Raw genomic sequence first — 21389 nt, 5'->3', positions numbered from 1 at the left:
TCTCTCTCTCTGCCTACTCCTCTCACAATCTCAGGAAAGCAACATCTAATGAAAAAAAGCCTGGGCAATTTGATTTTTTTTTCTTTCTGCAACAGATCCTCTCCCTTTCAAACTTTTTACCTGTGTTTGTATGTTTGAATTTGCATTTTCATTATTTTTCTCAGGGTTCATTGGTAATAAAATTTCTCTATCATTCACAGAAAACATCCATAGTAATTGGCTCCTTCATGTTCTAATTGAGTCTGACAGTGGTGTGTAAAAAAGAAGACAAAATAATTGTTGCGACCAAATGAGAGACAGTTTAAAAAAAGATTACTTTTGTCCTCATTTGGTTGTAACACTCATCTGAAAGATATAACCTCTGACAACACAACACTCCCTCAGCACACCATTGAGCATGCCGGGCTGGAATTTGCACTCAAGTCTCCATTTGGAAACTGCAAGTGGAAATTCACAATGTTATTAAATACAGAAAGGTTGTTCCCTTAGCTACCCAACCTGGAAATGCAAAGGCATCCATCTGCAAGAAACACATTTGCACTGTTACTCGGGAATGCTGCTGTTTCTGATTGTACCAGCAGAAACTCCTTCTTTAAAATCAGCAATCATTTACCTCAAAAAGGATCTTGACAACAGTCAGGGCTTTGATGAAGGGGCAGCTCCACAACATAAAAATTTAATCCAGGATCTATTTCATCTCAGCTCTTGCATTATCTCTTTGCTAAAACAAAATCATGAAACATTTCAGCGTGGAAGTTAAGTGGGTCACAACTTGCCCTGGATTTCTCTTACATATGTATCAGCATTGCCAACCATCAGAATCTGTCTCCACGCTTCAAACAGCTCCACTGTGATTGCAGGATGGCTAAAACCTTCTGGTTTTCGGTTTGAACCAGACTGAATGCAATAACTATCCTTCAACGCTTTACACACAGTTTACAACAACAAAACAGGCCACTGTGCCCAACTGTTTTGAGCTGGTGCTGATACTTGACCTCAGGCTCCTCCGACCTGACCCTACAAAATGATTATTTCAGTTCAGTATTGGAAATTGGTGTCAAAGGTGGGATCTTGCTATAGATGACGGAATGCAGACTGGTGGCATATGAGTAGTTCATTTCAAATTGTAGAACCTTGCAATGTCTGGAGACTGTGTGACCCAATCAGTCTATGCTGCTGTGAGAGAACACTACACTATTGAAGGGGCTGTCTTCTGGGTGACATGTTAAACAGTGGCCCTCTCAGGGAAAAAAAATCTCATGGTGCTTAATTCAAACAGGAGCATATAGGGTGTAAAAGTTAAAAGGAATTATTTTGAAGGAAGGCAAGGGAGTTATCACTGTGTCCTGTATGTTATTTATTTCTCTATCAACATCGTTAAATCCAATTATCTGACCATTAACTCATTGCTATGATGACTCGCTGTGGAAAAATTGGTTACCATGTTTTCTACAATAGCAACTACACTTCAAAAAGTACTTCATTGGCAATAAGATGCTTTGGGACATCTTGAGGTTGTGAAAGGCACACTATAAATGCAGGTCATTTTTTTAAACTTGTCTTCAGAGAAAAAGAATAAAATTTAAAAAGATAACCTACAAATTTTCCAAACGGAACGTTTGACCGTGCTTGACCACCATGGCACGGTGGCTCAATGGTTAGCACTGCTGCCTCACAGTACCAGGGTCCCAGGTTCGATCCCAGCCTTGGGTGACCATCTGTGTGGAGTTTGCACGTTCTCCCAGTATCTGCATGAGTTTCCTCCGGGTGCTCTGATTTCCTCCCACAGTCCAAAGATGTGCAGGTTAGCCATGCTAAATGGTCCATAGTGTTAGGTACATTAGTCAGAAGGAAATGGGTCTGGTGGGTTACTCTTCGGAGGGTTGGTGTGAACTGGTTGGGCCGAAGGGCCTGTTTCCACACTGTAGGGAATCTAATCTAAACTAAACTAATGATTAGAAATCAACGCACACATTGAGAATCACTATCAGGATGTGACACCCAGAATTCCTTTAACACAGCATTAGAAGCATCAGTCTCAGTATTGAGATCAAATATGAGTACTCAGTCTGCAAACCTCTGACTTGGGAGTAATATTATGAACTACTAAGCTATTGTTGGCTGTATCACTCACCCCATGAGTGACAATAACATGCACATCACGAGTGGAATTGTAAACAGTCAAACACGGACTTCCATCAGCTTCCAGAGGCCAGGGAAGAATGTGTTTGTATTTGCAGTTAATTTGCTGACTAGAATTGGCTGGTTGGAATGCAGCGAAGGCTAAATTGAATCAGTAATAGGGTCACCTTGACTGATGCAGTATAAAGCAGAATCGGCTAAAAATGAAAAGACTTTTTGTGATAGCTGCTGCAAGCAAACAGCCTTCCTTGTCATTTACATACCTCTTCAGTTTTCTTCCTCACTTGTTCAAAAGGTGCTGATTTATATTGCATTTACTTTTATTCTCAGCGATAACACTCCCATGTGACCATTCTGCGCACATCAATATCTATGGGTTTTTCAAGAAGTTTAGAGATGCTTGGGGCACTTAGAGCCCAACACGTGGCCTCAACTGACAACTGGATCATAAAGTTATGGATTCATACAATGTTTAGAGTCATAGAGATGTACAGCATGGAAACAGACCCTTTGGTCCAATCCGTCCATGCTGACCATATATCCCAACCCAATCTAGTCCCACCTGCCAGCACCCGGCCCATATTCCTCCAAACACTTATTATAGTAGAGAAGGTCATCAGGTCCATTCCAGCTCTCTACAAATATTGACTGACCAACTCCATATGGTATTCCGGCAATCATCGATTCAAGCACTTGTCAATTTTCCTTTTGAATGCCTCAATTGAAGCTGCTTTCACCATCATCTCAGATGGCGCACTTCAGATCTTAACCCTTTGCTGTAAACCATTGTCATCTGGTCCTCAAATTATTTCGCAAATGGTAACAGCCCGTCTCTACCTACACTGACTGGGCACTTCATGAGTTTGAGCACATCCATCGATTGTACTTTCAATGCTCTTCTCCCCAAGTAATTCAACCCCAGCTTTGTGAATCTGGCATACAATAGACATCCCTGGTCCCTGAAACCATTTGCGCAAATCTTTTCTGCATCCTCTGCAATTAGAAGTGAGCAGTGTGGGAGTTCTCCTCAGCACCTAACATAGGCACATGGAAATAAACTGCTCTGCTCCGCTGCCCTGGGAGAAATAGCTGACTCAGCATAGAACAGGAATCATAACTCTAACCTTCCTGTATCTAACCTCATTCATCAACTATCAGAGGAATCCCCAATGTTACTTAATACAGGAAGGTTTTCTCTTAAGTCTTCAATTTTAGGGTACCAATAATTACATATTGTCTCTAGCAATGCTTAAGTGCAAAAATACAGAGTGAGTTGAGCTTCGTGTCCTGCTGTTGGAGCATGAGAAAAGTTGATGAGTATAGGTTCTGAAATCAGAGTTCAATTGGTACAGAAAGTGACTGAGTTGGTTTAGTTGGCAATTGGCTCGTAGGTGGTGCAGAAGCATGTGTTCAATGCCCATTCTGACTGAGGTAGATTGAGAACTTACCTCCTCACCTTATCCCTGAAAGTGCAAGGCAATGGTAAACACTGACAAAAACTACCAAGAAAATGTCTCAGGATGAAGTATCAGCAGACAAGCAGTCAAGGAACTGCCTACAGGCACAGCACATACAGAATACAAGGGAATGGGAAGATTATGAAATGTATGCAGGATACAAAGGATCAAGATGAGGATAATGAGAACATATCATAAACAAGGAGCAAACATATACTGAAGTTTCCAAATTGATAACTGTAATCGTTCATGGCATTTCTCATGAATAGAAGTGGTTGCAATATTTCCAGGACCCTGGTCTCCCTACCATCCCTGATTTTAAAATGTTCCAACTTTGACAGCTACAGGTTTGTCTGCCTAAGCCCGCATTCTGATAATTCCTTCCAAAGTCTCTCTAGCTCTTTCTGCTTCAACACAATCTTGAAACTCGACCTCTTTGACCAAGCTTTCAGCCTAATATCTCCTCATGTGTCTCTGTGCCAAAGTTTGTTTTCTAATGCTCGTTGGAAAGGGAACAACTTCCGCATTAAAAAGGAGTTGTTCTGCAAATATTTGGAATATAAACTGACATACAATCATTAACAATGTTTGGGTAGTTACAGGATGTTAGAAAATGGCTCCCACGCTCCTTGTGTTTTAATCCTATAATGTTCATGCCAAGAATTCAGAACTTCTGATAGCTGAACCCCAACATCCTGGAACAAACCAAAATATTGATTTGTGTTACAAAGATACTTCACACTTAATATTTCTCAGATAGCTTGAGTTTTGAGGATTATGAAAAATTATTTTATACAAAGGTGCGGAAATACCTGAAATTGTTTCTTTAAAAGAAATCATTGAAATGTCAAAGCAGACATTGGAGATTATATTTTCCAATAAGGCTTTATACCACTGGTGATGGTGTCTTCTTTGCTGGTGCTGTGTGAACAGCAACTGCATGGAAAGAGTGCATTAGTGTCTGTTCTTCAGTTGAGGATGGGGGTCAAGAACATTGCAAGGAAGGGCTGCGCAGCTGATCTCTTCCACTTCTGAAAAGAAAACCACTTGTTGAGTTCAGGGTGAAACCTCTTTGTGCTCCTGGATGTGCGATTGCAAGAGTTTCTCAATGCTGCAGTTCTTGAGCAAGCTGTTCTACAAGATTCCAAAGACAAGCCGACACAATGAGAGACTTGGCTAAACAGAAGATCAGAGTGGCAGCCTTCAGAACATCCCACACTTTATCTTGTTGCCTTCAGCAATAATCCACTGGCTTTCTGAAAACAACACTTTGATCATCTCAGCAGAGAAATCCATCTTTTTCCCTCTTTTCCTCAAGAGACTGTCCCTATTTTGGGGTCATTTAGAGGAATTTATACTTCTACATTACTCAGCATCAGTGTTAAGCAAATATTGCATCTTCATTGAATAGTGTTTGATAATATACAAATAATTGCACTTAATAAGAAACCTGTTTGATAGATTTCTTTTATTTAGAACCTGATATAGAAAAAAGATATTTGATTGGCCACTGTGGTAACAGGGGAAATTATTTTTATTTGATGTTATGACCAGTGGAGTTGTGGGACTAGAACGACAGTCGTAACAGCAGTTGTAATAAAAGTATGTTACACATGGTTTCCACTGGAGTCCTGTCTTACAGGACAGACGAGCAAAAAACCAATATAACAAAGGTAAATCTGACCTCACCCTCCCCAATCTAAAATCACAGATGGAAGGCATCTGGATGGATATATGAATATGAAGGGTTTAGAGGGACATGGGCTAAGTGCTGTCAAGTAGGACGAGATTGGGTTGGGATATCTGGTCAGCATGGACGAGTTGGACCAAAGGGTCTGCTTCCATGCTGTACATCTCTATGACTCTATGCCACTATTTGAGACATATTGGTAGGAAATACCACTGCAATGGCCTAGTGAAAATGGAGTGTCGTCTTCATGTTGAAGATACCCTCCATCATGCTGTCTGGTGCCACCAACATTTTAAATGGGATAGATTTCAAACAGATCTAGCAACTTCTGAAGCATGATGGGTCATCAGCAGAAGTGTATTCAACCACAATCTGTAATGTCATGTTTTGGCAAATCTCTCATTACCATCAGCCAAGGAACTAACTTTGATTCAATGAACTGTACAGAAGAGAATGTAGAGAGCAAAACCAGGCAAAAGACACGGTGGCACAGTGGTTAGCACTGCTGCCTCTCAGTGCCAGATAGCCGGGTTCAATTCCCGCCTCAGGCGACTGACTGTGTGGAGTTTGCACATTCTCCCAGTGTCTGCATGGGTTTCCTTCGGGTGCTCCGGTTTCCTCCCACAATCCAAAAATGTGCAGGTTAGGTGAATTGGCCATGCTAAATTGCCCGTAGGGGTAGGTGTGGGGGAATGGGTCTGGGTGGGTTGCGCTTCGGTGGGTCGGTGTGGACTTGTTGGGTCGAAGGGCCTGTTTCCACACTGTAAGTAATCTAATCTAAAAGACATGGGAAGCCCTACATTTTAGAAAGCAAATCCAGCCTTTAGAGGGTGTGCCAAAGAAATTTACTGAACAGTGTTAGGGATGAGGGACTTCAGAGATATGGAGAGATTGGAGAAACTGGAGCTTTTCTCCCTAGAGCAGCAAAAGTAAAGAGGAGATTTGTTTGGAGTATTAAATATCATAAAAGGTTTTGATTCGGTAAATAAGAAGAAATTGTCTTCATTGGCAGAAGAATCAGTAATCAAAGGACATGGAGCTAAGATGATTGGCAAAAGAGCAAGAGATTACATGGAGAAAATTCTTTGAATACAATGAATTGCTACAATTCAAAACACACTGTCTGCAGGTGTAGTGGAAGTACATTCTGCAGTAACTTTCAAAAAGTAACTGGATAAACATTTGAAGGGAAAAGAATGTGCAAGAAAGAATGGGGAATGGAATTATTCCAACTGTTCCACCAAAAATATTGGCAGAGGCAGGTTGGGCAAACAATTTTCTTTTGTGCTACCCATTTCTGACAATTTATCCTTGCAATGACTCCAATGAAAGCAGAGTTTCAGAGAGTTGTCTAATAAGCAACTGCTTACATCTTGCCTACTCTATGTCATTACCCATTCTTAAGTGAAACACATTGTCTGCCCTGGAACAGACATTAATTGGGATTTCTTTCAATTCATCTTTTTACATTCAAACAAGTAAACAAATCTGCCAGAATGAATTAAAGTTTCAAGGAAATTCAAGTCAATGAGACAAAACTTTCTTCAAATACTAAGTTATGTACCACCTACAATAATGTGGTTTTTAATCTCAGTATTAGTTATGGATTTTCACCTTCACATGAATCCATAACTAACGTCTACTGTGTGATTTGTGTGATCTATACTCCCATAGGTCACAAGGACAAAAAGCTGCTGTATTTTGAAATTCACTGATATTTCTATTTGAACAAAAACAAATCTACATTTTTATAGTGCTTTTTACAACCTTGAAATCTAGAAGTACTTTAGAGACATAGTATTGTTGTCTTGTACGGAAATGACTCAGGAAATTTGAGCACAGAAATATGATAATTGCCAGTTAATTAGCTTTTACTAATGTTGACGGATGGATGGATGGATGGATGTTTGACAGAAAATTTAGGGAGTACTTCCCAGAATTCCATTAAATAGGATCCTTTACACCCACCTCAGATGAAAGGCAGGATCATAGTTTAATGTCTTCTCTAGAAGACAACATAGTGCAGATTCAGTCTTGTAACACCATATCTTCTTAGAAAACCCTGGAGAGGGACTTAAACCCACAATTTTCTAAATTAGTGGCAAGGCACTATCCCTGATACAATTACAAAATCAGTATGTTTGTAACCACTTCCAGAAAAAACAAATTAAAAAAAATCAATAAAATAAGTTATTGATTTACTGCCCTCTGCTCAAGCAGTATTTCACAACCTCGTGGAAATTGGAGCTCTCTTGCACCTTAATCAAAAGAGTCTTCATATGATGACCCATAGAACGAGCATGATTTGGCTGTGGAATCATCACAATCAGTCCTAATTCTGTTCTCCCCTGATACATACACACAAATTTACCCATATAGTTTAACTAGGTCAAGTAATGATTTGAGGGTACCTTAGCTTACCATCCTCCTTCCTCTGCTGGGAACTTTGTCATCAAGAGTGGCTCCTATCCTTTAGGCCAGCAAACACAGTTACCCAAAAAGGAGGAATCTTTGGGTGTAGAGACCTCATTAATTGTTTGCATAGATATCAGATTAGTTTCCCTCCCCCAACTTGTGTCTATTATTTTTAATCAACTGTGTTAGCAATTTCAATTCCTTTCTAGGTTAATGCTCCATCAGCATAGATTGTTCTCGGTTTAAAAAAAGACTAATGACTTTGCAACTGAATGGTTTACTGAATTAATGCGTGCACAAATCAATTTCTGAATTAATTACCATAATTACTCTCCTTAATTTGGGGATTAAACTCATCTTGGAAATTTCAATAGTGTTTTGCCCAATACAGAAGATTAACAGCAACCCTGATATCAGTCCGTCAATCATATTGGGCCTGAAGCATAGATATAGGCTATCTGGCCCAACATCTTCATGGCAATGTCTATGCTCCCCATAAGCCTCTACCGACGTTATACCATTTAATCCTATCACATTCCTTCAACTCCTTGCTGTTTCTATCACAAGCTAGTTGGGCTGAATGTGCTCTTTCTGTATTGCAAATTCAATGTAAATTAGAGATAACAGGATGATTTGAAGAAACCTTTTGAAGAAAATCCCTGATGTGAATCTCACAGCAAAATCCATTTAGCAGAAAGGTCAATGTAGATTTTTAAACATATTTATGCATAGAAACTGAACTTTACAAAGAGAAGGGGATAAGTAATGACCAGGAGTAACATAAATGTATCAAGAGGCAATTAACACAAATAATGGCAAATCAGCTTGCTACTGTGGAAGATCGTTCTCTATATATTGTTCTACTACAATCTTATATTACAGCAAACATGAAACACAAACTCTTCCAGCTGTTCTGGCCTCTTTTAGTACAGTCGTTCCTCCCCAATAAAGCTGAATACATACAAAGGCTAGAGTATCATATTAGAATAGGAGAGCCTACATTATTCATATAGAATCACAATTCCAAAACCCTTTCATTCATTTCTTCTGTGATTGAAACATGTCACAATGTGACCAATAGTAGCAGGGTCCTGAATTCGGTTTGTCTATGCTGATCCCACGTCAGAACTTCACTTTGGAGATATATGAAGCACAAACAATAGTTTGCATTTATATAGCCCTTTACTGTAGAAAAATGACATATTCCAATGTCTGACTGTGCTTCTAAGTGGGCCATTTGGCCCCTTGAGTCTGCTTCACCAATCAATTGGATCATGGTCATCTGTATATTAACTCCATCTGCTGGCTTGTGTCTGTAACCTTTAATACCTTCGTTAGATAAAAATTTATGACGTTTTTAAATTGGCCCCTCCAGCCTCAGTAGCTCCTGGGGCAAAGTGTTCCAGGTCTCCATTGTGTGAGGATGTGCTTCCTATCACCCTCAGGTGAGCTAAAATGTTAAAAGGTTATGCCCACTGTTTTAGACTCAACATCATTTCTCTCTACCTACCTTATTAAATACTTTAATGTTTCCAATCTCTTAGTTAAAATTGTCTCTTCATCTTTTATATTCAAAAGGACAATATCCACTTTATGCAACCTGTTCTAATTTTATAACCATTTTGGCTCTTGCATTTACCTGTTCTAAGATTTATAAAACCTTTCTGAAACTGAAAAAGTCATTTCTCTGCCAAAGGGAAACACATTGACAGTGGAGTCAAAAAGATTGAGCAATGGATTGCTTTTGACAAGAAAAATGGTTAGAAATTCGACAATGTTCTCTCTCAATGCTCCCTCCTTCTTGCTATTCCAATGAGTTCAATTAAAGAGTTGCAATGGGACAATTCCATGTTACCAGCCTCTACATCACCCACTTGACCATTCTTGACGTATCATTCTAGCCACTGAACACCAGTAGGTTGTTCTATCAAAGTAAGTGGCACAGCAGAACCTTTGGTGCTTGTCAGTCCAGGCAGTTCCCAATGGATTGTGGTTAGGAATGGAACCCTTCAAAATGGTCTTGACGCTAATTGTTCTATTTTTCTGCTGCTCAGCTGTGATCTGAGAATTTACAGAAAATAAGAACATCCACCCCCCCACGAGTAGTTCTGCTGCAATACTGACTACTGTTATCCAGCCCAATCTATGGTGACCTCAAATGAGATATTGAATCAAAGAGATTTTCCATTCTCTGATATTTCATCAAACCGTAGCATTGCCTTGTCATAGATTATCATTATTGAACATAGACAATATACATCTTCTGCAAAGGATGTAAAACAAAAACAAATAACTAACTTTCTATTAATTCCATAATTGATTGTTAGGGATTTGAGAGTTGATGCACAAATCATTCCTCCTGTGAAATGCTGTAGGATGTTTTACTCCTAGACCAGAGAAGGTAATGGGGCTAGTTAATAAAAAATATTTTAAATAACTTGATACTCGAGTACCTAAGGGGAAACTGGCAAGTGAGTCAATGACTGGAGGATATGGACTGAAGGTCTATACAGATAGATAAGGTATAAATAAGGAGACATTTTTACACTGTTTTTGAGACCTGAAAATGCACTGCCTGAAAAGATGACCAGATCACATTCAACAGCAATTTCCAAAGCAGAACTGGAATTATACTGGAAAAGGAAAGAGTTGGACAGTGGGTTTGGGTAGATAATTATTTCAAAGAATAAGCAGTAAGATCTGAACAACATTCAGCCTCTGGCAGCCGAGTAGGTAACAGCCTTTGTGCTACAATGATCACTCTCACTAACTATCTCTCCATAATATTCATTCAATGGCATTAACACCACTGAATCCCGATTAATCAACATTCTGGGGTGGGGTGGGGGTGGTTGGGGCGGGGGTTAATTATTGACCAGAAATTGAACTGAATCAGCTTTATAGGTACTGTCGAGAGTGTGGTGTTGGAAAAGCAGGTCAGGCAACATCCGAGGAGCAGGAGAATCAATGTTTCGGGTAAATGCCCTTCATCAGGAATCTCTTCATCAGGAATGAGAGTCTCATTCTTAATGAAGGGCTGATGCCCAAAATGTCAATTCTCCTGCTCGTCGGATGCTGCCTGACCTGCTGTGTTTTTCCAACACCACATTCTCAACTCTGATCTCCAGCATCTGCAGTCCTCACTTTCTCCTTTATAAATACTGTGTTACAAGAGCTGGGATTCCAAAATGAGTAACTCCACCTCCTGATTCCTCAAAGCATGTAGATAACCTCCAAGGCACAAGTCAGGAGTGTGATGGAATACTCTCGACTTGCCTAATGAGCACTGCTGCAACACTACTCAAGATATTCAACATCATCCGGAACAAAACAGTTGCTTCATTGGCACACAGTGGCAGCAGTGTGTACCATCTACAAGATGTGAAACAGTAACTCATCAAGGCTCTCCCTACAGCATCTTCCAAACCCTGAGCCCCTACCACTTAGCAGGACAAGGGCAGCAAATAAATGGGAACTCCCCCACCTAAAGTTTCCCTCCAAGCCACAGAGCATCCTGAATTGGAACTGCATCCCTATTCTTTCACTTTTTGCAGGTTCAAAATCTTGGAACTCCCTCCCTAAGCACACTGTGGATGTGTCAACATCTCAACGACTGCAGTGGTTTAAGAATCTGACTCAAGAACAATCAGGGAGAGGCAATAAACGCTGGCTGGGCCAGTGACATCCACTTTGAAGGACTACATTAAATGACTAGGATGGGCTGAATGGACATCTGTTCTGTATGGGTCCGTCAAACACACGCGCAATATATCTTCAGGCAAATAACTGTCACGTATGCTGTATTAATTGTCATATAACCATATTCTAAGTTCCAACAGAACGAAGCTCCCCCGGGCAATCAAGACCCCCTTGTAAAACATCTATCCACTGATATGATCCTATCACTCATTCAGATGATAGCAGCGTTGTACCACCCCACCTCCCAACACCAACCAGCTCCCACCATCATCCTCACCTTCTGAATAAACTAAACGAAGCGGGGCAGAGCCGGGAGGCAGCACTGTGTGTCCCACGCTCCCCACTGAAAATGTCCATTTGAGAACAGCAGCGGGGGCTCACGGTGTGCTGTCTTCACTGGGTAGACATCGCCAAATCTAAACGCTTGAGCCTGCTGCAGTGGCGGCTCCTCAAGAAACCCAATCCTGAACCGCGGCGGGGGAGGTGGAGAGTGCACTCTGCAGGCTGCGTTTTATTTCACGTTTGGTCTCCAGTAGAGCCCCTGCTTCTTCTGAAACAGTTAACCTTCCTCAGGTGCCCCATCTAAACACTTACCTGACTGTGTCCGGCAACTTTCCCGTTCCCACCCCCGCTCCCAGTTCAGACCCTGTCAGGGGACTGGTTGCAGTGAAGTTTGTTGAAGCGTTTTGTGACCAGGTTCGGCTGAAACTGACCACTCCACTTTGTCCTGTTTCCGATCCTCGTGTCTCTCACTTTCCCCTTTAAATAATGGATGAATTCCAGGCGATATTGTGTTTGTGAGGCTTTCTTCTCTTCGATCTCTCAAGTAGACTCCCGACGTACAGGACTACGGCTCGGAACAAGCGAGGGAGGGGAGGGGGAGAACTGCCTCACACAGTCAAAACCGTCAGTCTGACTCCCTACTGTTCACTCACTTCAAACATCCCTCCCTCCTATTGTCTAGAGTGCCGCGGACCAGTCAAAAGCACTGGTCCAATCAAAAAGACGCCCATTTTGTTTTGGAAAAGCAAGTCATGTATTCGGAATTTAAATTAACCCTTTCTCTCTCCCTTTTTCTGTTTGACTCTTTTCCGCAGATGAAAGACTCCTGTTATTCTGTAAACCCACCAGAGACAAGGAGGTTGCAAGGATAACGTGGAAGTTCAAAGCCCAGGGATTGGCCGTTCGATCCATCTGGCCTGTTCGTTTCCGATGGAGACTCCTATCCCTCACACTTTATTTCTTGTCGGGTAAAAATAATGACTGCAGAGGCTGGGAAGCAGATTCTGGGTTAGTGGTGCTGGAAGAGCACAGCAGTTCAGGCAGCATCCGAGCAGCAGTAAAATCCACTTCTGGCTCAGAGGTTGGGACACTATTACTATTGGGTATTAAGGGTAATGTAAGCAATGCAGGTAGATAGAATTAAGTTGCAAATCTGCCACAATCTATTCACATGGTGAACCAGGCTCGAGTGTCCAGATTAGAGTGGTGTTGGAAAAGCACAGCAGGTTATGCAGCATCCGAGGAGCAGGAAAATCAATGTTTTGGGCAAAAAGCCCTTCATCAGGAATGGAGGCAGGGAGCCTCCAGGGTGGAGAGATAAGCTAGAGGAGGGTGGGGGTGGGGAGAAAGAAGCATAGAGTACAATAGGTGAGTGAGGGAGGGGATGAAGGTGATAGGTTGAGGGGGGAGGGTGGGGTGAATAAGTGGAAAAGAAGATAAGCAGGTAGGACAAGTCATGGGGACAGTACTGAGCTGGAAGTTTGGAACTGGGGTGAGGTGGGGGAAGGGAAAATGAGGAAACTGTTGAAGTCCGCACTGATGTCCTGGGGTTAAAGTGTTCTGAGACAGAAGATGAGGTGTTCTTCCTCCAGGCGTCTGGTGGTGGGGGAGCAGCGGTGAAGGAGGCCCAGGACCTCCATGTCCTCGGCAGAGTGGGAGGGGAGTTGAAATGTTGGGCCACGGGGCGGTGTGGTTGATTGGTGCAGGTGTCTGGGAGATGTTCCCTAAAGCGCTCTGCTAGGAGGCGTCCAGTCTCCCAAATGTAGAGGAGACTGCATCGGGACAACGGATACAATAAATGATATTGGTGGATATGCAGGTAAAACTTTGATGGATATGGAAGGCTCCTTTAGGGCCTTGGATGGAGGCGAGGGAGGAGGTGTGGGCGCAGGTTTTTCAATTCCTGCGGTGGCAGGGGAAGGTGCCAGGACAGGAGGGTGGGTTGTAGGGGGCGTGGACCTGACCAGGTAGTCACGGAGGGAATGGTCTTTGCGGAAGGGAGAAAGAGTTGGGGAGGGAAATATACCCTGGTGGTTGGGTCTGTTTGGAGGTGGCGGAAATGTCGGCGGATGATTTGGTTTATGTGAAGGTTGTTAGGGTGGAAGGTGAGCACCAGGGGCGTTCTGTCCTTGTTACGGTTGGAGGGGTGGGGTCTGAGGGCGGAGGTGTGGGATGTGGACGAGATGCGTTGGAGGGCATCTTTAACCACGTGGGAAGGGAAATTGCGGTCACTAAAGAAGGAGGCCATCTGGTGTGTTCTGTGGTGGAACTGGTCCTCCTGGGAGCAGATACGGCGGAGGCGAAGGAATTGGGAATATGGGATGGCATTTTTGCAGGAGGTAGAGTGGGAAGAGGTGTAATCCAGGTAGCTGTGGGAGTCGGTAGGTTTGTAAAAAATGTCGGTGTCAATACTCTACAATACTCCAGATGCGGTCTCATCAGGTTTCTTCACTGCCTGCTGTACCTGCATGCTTGTTTTCATTGACTGATGTACAAGAACACCTAGATCTCGTTGTACTTCCCCTTTACCTAACTTGACTCCATTTAGGTAGTAATCTGCCTTCCTGTTCTTGCCACCAAAGTGGATAACCACACGTTTATCCACATTAAACTGCATCTGCCATGCATCCGTCCACTCACCTAGTCTGTCCCAGTCACTTTGTATTCTCATAATATCCTCCTCACATTTCACCCTGCCATCCAGCTTTGTGTCATCAGCAAATTTGCTAATATTACTTTTAATACCTTCATCTATATCATTAGTGTATATTGTAAACAGCTGCAGTCCCTGCACTGAACCTTGTAGTACCCCACTGGTCACCTCCTGCCATTCTGGAAGGGACCAGTTTATCACAACTGTTTGCTTCCTGTCAGCCAGCCAATTTTCAATGCAAGTCAGTATTTTGCCTCTAATACCATGTTCCATAATTTTGCTCACTAATCTCCTTGTGGGACTTTATCAAAGGCTTTCTGAAAGTCCAGGTACACTACATCCACTGGCTCTCCCTTGTCCATTTTCAGAGTTACATTCTCAAAGATTTCTTCATTCAATAGTGGAGCAAATACAACTGAGGATTGCAGGGGGGCAAAGTCAAGTGAGTACAGATATTTTGATTAGTTGTGAGACTGAGGATTACAGAAATAGGGGTGAGGCGATAGAAGGATTTGAAAACAAGGATAAGAATTTTAAAATTGTGCTATTTCTGAGGTACTTATCCAGCTTACCTTTTAAACTTCAAAGCTAATGTCTGACGTGACAATGTGATTAATATTTTCATCACTCTCTGAATGAAGACTTTCCTCTTGAATATGCTAATGAGCTGCCTTCTTGAGCTGCTGTAGTCCAGGTGTCCTGTGGGCACCCATAGTGCTGCTAGGAGGGAAATTTAAGCGACAGTGAAGGAGTCGTAATTTGGCACAAAGTCAGTGTGGTTTGTGGCTGGGAGGGGAAATAGCAGGTAGTAGTGCTCCCATTTGCTGCCCTCGGTGGTAGAGATTATGGGTTTAGAAGGTGCTGTCAAAGAAGCTTATGTGAGTTACTGCTGCTACTGAGAGTTGATGGTGCAGTTAAATTTTGTTGATGAAGTGTCAATCAGGCGGGCTACTTGCACAGGATGGTGTCAAGCTTTTTTTTATTCACTTGTGGATATGGGTGTTTTTGGCTGGGCTAGAATTTGTTGCCCATTCCTTGTTGCCTTTGAGAAGGTGGTGCCGAGCTGCCGTCTTGAACCACTGCCGTCCATGCCCTGTACGTAGACCTAATGCTATTAGGGAGGGAATTCCAGCTTTTTGACCCAGTGCCGGTGAAGGAATGGTGATATATTTCCCAAGTCAGGATGGTGAATGGCTTGGAGGTGATGGTGTTCCTGTCCATCTGCTTCTAGACAAGAATTAGTCATGGGTTTCGAAGGTGCTGTCTGAGAATCTATGGTGAATTTCTGCAGTGCGTCTTGGAAATAGTACTCACTGCTGCTACTGGAGCACTGATGTTGGAGTAACTGAATGTTTGTGGGTGTGGTGCCAATCAGTGTTGTTGGAGCTGCACTCATCCAGGCAAGCGGAAAGTATTCCATTACACTCCTGACATTACTTGTAGATGGTTGACAGGCATTGGGGAGACTGGAGGTAAGTTATTTGATACAGTATTCTCAGCCTCAGACCTGCTCTTGCAGCAGTATTTATATGGTTGGTCAGTTCAGTTCTAGTTTGTGGGAACCCCTCAGGATGTTGACAGTGGGTGATGCAGAAATGCTATTGAATGTAAATATAGCTGAATGTTAACATTTCAGCTTAAGGAACTGGTCATATTTTACTCTAATGTGTGATTAAATGCAGCAATTAAAAAGAAGAAACAAGGTGTTAGTAAATCTTTTTCAGGGAGCATCCTGTGCCCACTGTCTCTGAATGCAACTGGTTACCATTAATTCCTTAGTTGATGAGAGCCATTCAATTAGAACATGACTGACTGTATCTTAAATCTATCTAATCTTGATTCATAATCATTAATGACCATTCCGAGCAAAAAAGACAGTCAATCATAGTTTTGAAATCTTCAACTCAGTCTGATCTCCAGCCACAGTAGCTTTTCAGTGAAGAGGATTTCTGATCTCCATGCTTCTTTTTTTAACTTTGTGTTATTTATATGAATTTCCCTCTCTCAACCCTTCAAGGCTCCATTTACAATATTTAATGCAATTCCTCTTTCCAGGATTGGGCAGCTGCTGTGTTGAAATCAAGACTCACTTTGCTGCAATCAGAGATGCAGCTTATTGCAGTCCAGAATCAATCTGCCATCCTTCCAGAGATATTCTGAAGCTTAACAATTACACAAACCAATCATTTCTTAAACCATTCCAAGGTTTTCAGTTGCCCAACCTAACCTGGAAGTTTCTCTTCCCCATAGATCCTGCTTTCTGTGAAAAAAGATTTTCTGTCACCAAGGTTTCTCTTTTTGAATAATTTTCTCCAGCACACATCAGCTTTAGCTTTTTCCTTCATTCTTTGGCTGAATGTTAACATTGATCGTTCTGTGGTTGCACGACTGCAACCTTTCTGTACATTTTTAGGTTACAAGTTAATATCAGATTAAGATGAAAGTTGCTGATATAGATTATACAACGTGGAAACAGGTCATTCATAACAAGCTGTCTAGACATGTACTTTTGGTCCCCATAAGAATTCTTTCACTCCATTTCATCCAATCCTGTCCACATAACCTTTTATTGCTTTCAACCTCTTGAACTTATCTAGCTTTTACTTAAATACATCTCAACCCTAATGCATCTCATTGCTTCCCTGACAGATGCATCATGAAGCAGCCACATTTTACATTAAAAGCATTTGCCTTGGGGTCTAATAAAATTCTGACATTGCCAACAATCTCATTCAGACTAAAACAGTAGCCACTGTGAGAGGAAGCAAATTCAGTGACAAAAGTAGCACTTTAGTTGTTCTGCTTGATGATGAGATCTTGAAGAAAATAAGATCTTAGTAAAGCACAAAGCTGGGCTTATAGACTGATATAAAACACTCACTTGGTCCTAGCTGAAATACTGTGTGCATTCTGGGGTCTTTAGGCAAGGCATGAAGGCTTTGGAGAGGATACAGATGTGAACTACCAGAACAAATCCAATGATGAGCGATTACAGGAAAAACTGCAGAAGCTGAAATTGTTCTGAGTAGATCAGGAAAGATTGGATAGGGTGTGTTTCAAATCAAGAAAAGTTTGGAAAGAGCAAATAAAATAAATTGTTCTCAATGGTTGAAGAATCTACTGAAGGAAACGGTACAGATTTAAGAATACTGGCAAAAGAGTCAGAGATGATATGAGACAAAACTTTGTAACACAAGTGGTTAGATTCTTTAATGTGCTGCTTGATAGGGTGGTGAAAACGGATTCAATAGTATTGTTCAAAGATGATTTGGATTGACACTTGAAGGACAAAAAAAAAGAACAAGCTGTCAAAAGAACAGAGAAATGAGACTAACTTTAAAATGTGGCGCAGACTTGACCAGCTAAATAGTCTCCTTTTATGATGTACTGTTAAATAATTCCATTACAGTTCATATACAGCTTTCATGTGATTCTACAGCACATGTATGATTCCAGTGTTGTTCTGCCAATTACAGTTCTGGTATTATTCTGACAGTTGTGTTCAGCTCAAATGCTCTATGCATTATATAGAGTTCTGGTTTTGATGTTCTTCATGTGTAATTTTACTTTGACCCTCCAATTTGTATGCAATTCTAATTTGATCAGTCATCTACGGTAAGCTCCTGTCTATCCATCTGTTTTGGGTGTTATCGCTTCTGAACTCTCCATCAATCTGCCTACAGGTTTACTTTCATTTCAGATAAGTCTGAGTGCTTATCTTGCTGACAGCTATTTCTAAAGCTGTTATGCTGCTGGGTCAATGTTTCCAACATTGCTACCTAAAGAATAGACTCTGTGTGTCAGCAACCAGCTGACACATTAATATTTCAGAAGAAATCAGTAGTCCTTTTGGCAGGAAAGGAATGAATAAGTAATATTAATTTCATTTTAGCATGTGTTGCACTCAGTATGTGACAGTGCGAATTAACTTCAACTGAATTGAGATTAATGCTTATGTTTTCAAGTTATTGGCAGTGCTATTCAAAACTATAAAATGTTCTCAAACTTTTGTATATAGACTGCTTAATTTTGTAAACCCAAGCACTTCTATTCAGTCACTTGGTAGTACAGAACTTGAATATTGCTGAAACTTTTCATCTAGCACTCTTCAGAACAAATGCAAATTTGCCAAATCTCTTGCGAATGCCAAATCTCTAAAGATTGCAGCAATTTATACTACTGGAAAAAACTTTGCTGACTGGTTGGTAACTCGACTTTGGCTGTAGCATTGTTACGGAGAAAATCCTAGGGCTATATGCTCTCCATGCTCACAAGTAATTAAAAAGGCCCAAGGCTTGAGCATACTCCTTTGGTTGACAGAGAATGGGTCCTGTGTACAACTGATTCCAGATGGAGGGCTTTTGCCCAAAACGTTGATTTTCCTGCTGCTCGGGTGCTGCCTGACCTGTTGTCCTTTTCCAGCACCACTCTAACCTTGACTCTAATCTCCAGCATCTGCAGTACCCATTTTTGCCTCCTGTGTACAACTGTATGCTACTTCTAGCAACAGTATCTTAGGTATGAATTTCACCATTTGAAGGGGGCCTGTACTACCAAATTTGAATTTATATTGTATCGTTCTTAACCACAAAACATCCAAAACATTTTACAGCCGATTAAATATTTTTGGAATGGAGTCTTTTAGATGGCTTATCAGGCTGAAAGGAGTTCTTGTGCAATACTTCAACCAAACTCATTTTATTAATCATCAATGACCTACCACATTCCTATGACATCTCTCATATCTACTTTTCACCCCATCTTAGATTCATACAGCGTGGAAACAGACCCTTCAGTTCACCCAGTCCATGCTGAACATAATCCCAAACTAAACTAGTCCCACCTTTCTACTGTTGGCCCACATTCCTCCAAGCCTTCCTATTCATGTACTTATCCAAATGTCTTTTAAACATTGTAATTGTACCCACACCACCCACGTCCTCAGGATCTTAACAGACATTGTTCCCAAAATTACTCACCAGTCAGCAGATCATAGAATCCCTACACTAGTGGCAAAAGGCCATTTGGCCCATTGAGTCCATACTAACCCTCCAAAGAGCATGCCATCCAGACCCAACCCCCCAATCTATCCCTATAGACCTGCATTTCCCATGGCTAATCCACCTAGCCTACACATCCCTGGACACTATAGGCAATTGAGCAAGGCTAATACACCTAACCTGCACGTCTTTGGACTATGGGAGGAAACCAGAGCACTCAGAGGAAACCTGTGAGGAGAACATGCAAGCTCCACACAGACAGTCACCTGAGCGTAGAATTAAGAGAAAGTGAGGACTGCAGATGCTGGCGATCAGAATCGAAAGTGTGGTGCTGGAAAAGCACAACAGGTCAGGCAGTATCCGAGGAGCAGGTGAATCGACATTTCGGGCAAAAGCCCTTCATCAGGAATGAGGCTTGTGAGCCAAGGGGTGGAGTGATAAATGAGGGGGTGGGGAGAGGGGGAGATGGGGAGATGGGTGGGGCTGTTATGAAGATGTGGGTGTACTGTATCTTTAAGAGAGTGAGAAGCTAGCAGAACTATATCACAATATCAAGTGTTCTCAATAAGGTAACAATGTAACACTTGGTCAAAAGCTAGATTTGCTGGGTTGCCTGGAAATGACAAAACAGATTTGAATTAGGCCAATCAATTTAAATTATACTCCGAAAAATACCAAATTCCAATCAAGTTTGAATTTAGTATATTGGAAATCTTAAAAGCCAATGACACAATCTGATGCTTTGAGAGTATAAGACTGGTGAAAACTGAACAATTGGGAGGAGAACTGCCAAACCACCTGCATGTAAAAGGACTGCCTGAAAAATAGTTCTCTTAAAGGTACCTTTATCGATCAGTAACCAATGAAGCAGAATCCCCAAGAAGAAGAAAAGAAGACAGGAATACAGTGAAGAACCGAAAGCTGCCTAGTTTTGAGATAAGAAGTTTTGTTTTGTAAAATCTTATTTGGGATTTTTATTAGACCAGTATTGTAGAGGGGAAAGTAAAAGGTAGATTAGAGGAAGGAGTTGTAAATAGTTGTTAGTTAATTATTCTCAGTTATACTTTACAAAATAAAGTTGTTAATTTTTACTTTAAATAGTTCTTGGCCTCTCTACTTTTCGCGGATTACTGCATGGGATAAATCCTTTCTGTGTTGCTGGTTTAAATTAAGCAGGAGGGTTTACCCCATGTTGTAACAGAAGGTAACTGAGAGTGCAAAAGGTAAATGAAGGTGGGTGTTATAGTGTTACATTGGAGAGGAGGGTGGAGTGGATAGGTGGGAAAGAAGATGGACAGGTAGGACAGGTCATGAGGACAGTGTAGAGTTGGAAGGTTGGATCTGAGATAAGTGGGGGGAGTGGAAATGAGGAAACTGGTGAAATTCACACTGATTCGATGTGTTTGCAGGGTCCCAAGGTGGAAGATGAGGTGTTCTTCCTCCAGGCGTTGGATGGTTAGAGTTTGGCGATGGAGGAGGCCCAGGATCTGCCTGTCCTTGGCAGAGTGGGAGGGGGAGTTGAAGTGCTCAGCCACAGGGTGGTGGAGTTAGTAGGTGTGGTAGAATTAAACCTAGTCCCCTGGTACTAACTGCTGAGCCATTGTGCTGCCCCTATCCCAGAATTCACCAGCACCCTTTGTGACCATGCCATTTTTAAAAGGCCATTGTTCACCCAGACAAGGATTGCCAATCTGGAGCTACCTTGCACAGTTGTCGATGATTACATTGGATGGAAATGGATGCCCCACTTTGTGGGCAGGTTCTGCTAAATGGTGTGGTGCCGATGTGGGAGCTCTTACCACAGGACCAGCGGCTGAGGCCTTTTCACTCAGCCATGCCAGCCTGGTCCAGTCTCAGGAAGAACTCAGGTTAATGCTCTATCACTCTCAGTACTGCTGGCAATATCTTCCCCACCTGCTCTCACCCACCTAAACCCCTGACAGCATGAACTCTGTATGCCCTCTGCACTGCCAACTGACCCGACTCGGGATGCATCCCCAACAGTAACAGCTGTGCCGCTCACTTTCATCCCCTCTAATGCCTGCCTCTCT

The 21389-nt window shown here is 41.9% G+C and overlaps 2 protein-coding genes across 3 annotated transcripts in view; both read right to left on the bottom strand.

Annotated features, from left to right (window-relative positions):
• Positions 1 to 12561, bottom strand: part of LOC140488115 (A-kinase anchor protein 2-like) — a 173622-nt gene extending 161061 nt beyond the window's left edge. Inside the window, exon 1 of one of the 2 annotated variants that reach the window (XM_072587933.1) lies at positions 12117 to 12561. The gene's annotated coding sequence lies outside the window, so the exon portion shown is untranslated. Of the gene's footprint in view, positions 1 to 11997 lie in introns of both variants that reach the window. The other variant, XM_072587902.1, reaches the window with a different exon arrangement.
• Positions 1 to 21389, bottom strand: part of LOC140488132 (paralemmin-1-like) — a 322296-nt gene that overhangs the window by 91689 nt on the left and 209218 nt on the right. The gene's annotated exons all lie outside the window — the stretch shown is intronic.

Source organism: Chiloscyllium punctatum, chromosome 2, assembly GCF_047496795.1.
Source record: "Chiloscyllium punctatum isolate Juve2018m chromosome 2, sChiPun1.3, whole genome shotgun sequence".
NCBI classification, from domain to species: Eukaryota; Metazoa; Chordata; class Chondrichthyes; order Orectolobiformes; family Hemiscylliidae; genus Chiloscyllium; species Chiloscyllium punctatum.
This window is presented reverse-complemented; position numbering and strand designations above follow the sequence as displayed.